At 34.4% G+C, this 3,030-nt stretch overlaps 1 non-coding gene across 1 annotated transcript; it reads right to left on the reverse strand.

Moving 5' to 3' along the window:
• Window positions 1-1,507: 1,507 nt before the first annotated feature.
• TRNAT-AGU (transfer RNA threonine (anticodon AGU)) lies at window positions 1,508-1,580 on the reverse strand. Its single transcript has one exon. It is a non-coding gene; the product is annotated as a tRNA-Thr (tRNA).
• Window positions 1,581-3,030: the final 1,450 nt, after the last annotated feature.

Below are 3,030 nucleotides of genomic sequence, written 5' to 3' on the forward strand. Positions count from 1 at the left end.
GGGGTCTTGAGCGGAGTCACTTCAAGACTCCGCTCCAATATAGAAGCATCAAGAAATATGGACCAATAGGCTTTCTACAATTACTTCCATTCAATACCCATTGTTTCGTGTTCTGTCTTGTGTTTGAATTTAATACCCATTCAATACCCATTGTTTCGTGTTCTGTCTTGTGTTGGAATTTAATACCCATTCAATACCCATTGTTGAAAGTTTGTTTTCTCCTCATCCACCTCACCCAAATGTAGATATAAACTCGAAGATGTGTAAGCTCTATTCAGTTTCAGTTGTGTGTTTGTAAACTAAAGTCTTTGAAAATGTAATAAGTTTTACGAAACGCGCTCAAGTGTCGCGTCAGACTAAGGAATAAAAATGAATTTTGGAGAATTGATCTTTGAATTACCATCAACAGTGAAAAGAAACGTAAGAAAGATAGAGAAAATTCGTGTTAGAATTATTAATCTTACTTTTTCGGTCATATTTAATATATATATATATATATATATATATATATATATATATATACATATATATATATATATATATATATATGTCGTACCTAATAGCCAGAACGCACTTCTCAGCCTACTATTCAAGGCCCGATTTGCCTAATAAGCCAAGTTTTCATGAATTAATGTTTTTTCGTCTACCTAACCTACCTAACCTAACCTAACCTAGCTTTTTTTGGCTACCTAACCTAACCTTACCTATAAATATAGGTTAGGTTAGGTTAGGTAGGGTTGGTTAGGTTCGGTCATATATCTACGTTAATTTTAACTCCAATAAAAAAAAATTGACCTCATACATAGAGAAAAGGGTTGCTTTATCATTTCATAAGAAAAAAATTATAGTAAATATATTAATTCAGGAAAACTTGGCTTATTAGGCAAATCGGGCCATGAATAGTAGGCTGAGAAGTGAGTTCTGGCTACTAGGTACGACATATATATATATATATATATATATATATATATATATATATATATATATATATGTCGTACCTAATAGCCAGAACGCACTTCTCAGCCTACTATTCAAGGCCCGATTTGCCTAATAAGCCAAGTTTTCATGAATTAATGTTTTTTCGTCTACCTAACCTACCTAACCTAGCTTTTTTTGGCTACCTAACCTAACCTTACCTATAAATATAGGTTAGGTTAGGTTAGGTAGGGTTGGTTAGGTTCGGTCATATATCTACGTTAATTTTAACTCCAATAAAAAAAAATTGACCTCATACATAGAGAAAAGGGTTGCTTTATCATTTCATAAGAAAAAAATTATAGTAAATATATTAATTCAGGAAAACTTGGCTTATTAGGCAAATCGGGCCTTGAATAGTAGGCTGAGAAGTGAGTTCTGGCTACTAGGTACGACATATATATATATATATATATATATATATATATATATATATATATATATATATATATATATATATATATATATATATATATATATATATATAATATTTAATTATTACTGACATTACATTTAATAATATTAACAGCTTTGTCTCCAGGGAGAATCGAACTCCCGGCCTCTGGTTTACTAGACCAGCGCTCTGGCCACTGAGCTATGAAGACTCGGGTATCATGTCCTACACTCACTAAAGATCCCTCGTTGTATAGAGGTCCCCCCTCCCCCCAAGGATGCAATTCCGCAACAGTTGCCTTACTCCCGGAGTACCTAATTACTGTTTGGCAAATAGAAGCATCAGGTGCAACAAAACCTTCCCCAGCCATTTCTCTTCCACCAAGGGATCGAACTCGAGATCCCCAATTGAGAGTTGAGAACAAAGCTATTGTGTTACTGAGACCCCTCGAAATTATCCATTAGAGAAGATGATGGTTTGAACGTTCAAACATGTGCTTTAAACGTTCAAACTTGTGCTCTGAACGTTCAAACATGTGCTTTAAACGTTCAAACGTATGCTTTGAACGTTCAAACATATGCTTTAAACGTTCAAACGAGTGCTTTGAACGTTCAAACATGTGCTTTAAACGTTCAAACTTGTGCTTTGACGTTCAAACATGTGCTTTAAACGTTCAAACTTGTGCTTTAAACGTTCAAACCTGTGCTTTGAACGTTCAAACATGTGCTTTAAACGTTCAAACTTGTGCTTTGAACGTTCAAACATGTGCTTTAAACGATCAAACCTGTGCTTTGAACGTTCAAACATGTGCTTTAAACGATCAAACCTGTGCTTTGAACGTTCAAACATGTACTTTAAACGTTCAAACTTGTGCTTTGAACGTTCAAACATGTGCTTTAAACGTTCAACCATGTGCTTTGAACGTTAAACCATGTGCTTTGAACGCTCAAACGTGTGTTTTAAACATTCACACATGTGCTTTGAACGTTAAAACCTATGCTTTGAACGTTATAACATGTGCTCTAAACGTTCAAACATGTGCTTTGAACGTGAAAATATGTGCTTTGAACGTTCAAACTTGTGCTTTGAACGTTCAAACTTGTGCTTTGAACGTTCAATCATGTGCTTTGAACGTTCAAACATGTGCTTTGAACGTTAAAACATGTGCTTTGAGCGTTCAAACACGTTCTTTAAACGTTCAAACTTGTGCTTTGAACGTTAAAACATGTGCTTTGAACGTTCAAACGTGTGTTTTAAACATTCAAACATGTGCTTTGAACGTTAAAACATATGCTTTGAACGATAAAACATGTGCTCTGAACGTTCAAACATGTGCTTTGAACGTGAAAACATGTGCTTTGAGCGTTCAAACTCGAGCTTTGAACGTTCAAACGCGTTCTTTAAACGTTCAAACATGTGCTCTAAACATTCAAACCTTGTGCTTTGAATGTTCGAACGTGAGCTTTAAACGTTCAAACATGTGCTTTGAACGTTCAAATGTAAGATTTAAACTTTCAAACGTATTTTAATTACGGGCTCACAATAGCCCATTTAAATTTTGTAAGTAGCTAAATTCGAATCAACAAAAAAGTGTGTTTTGAACGTTCATATGGATGTTTTGAACGTTCATTCGGATGTTTTGAACATTTATACAGAGGATT

The sequence above is a fragment of the Procambarus clarkii genome, chromosome 30, assembly GCF_040958095.1.
Source record: "Procambarus clarkii isolate CNS0578487 chromosome 30, FALCON_Pclarkii_2.0, whole genome shotgun sequence".
Taxonomy (NCBI): Eukaryota; Metazoa; Arthropoda; class Malacostraca; order Decapoda; family Cambaridae; genus Procambarus; species Procambarus clarkii.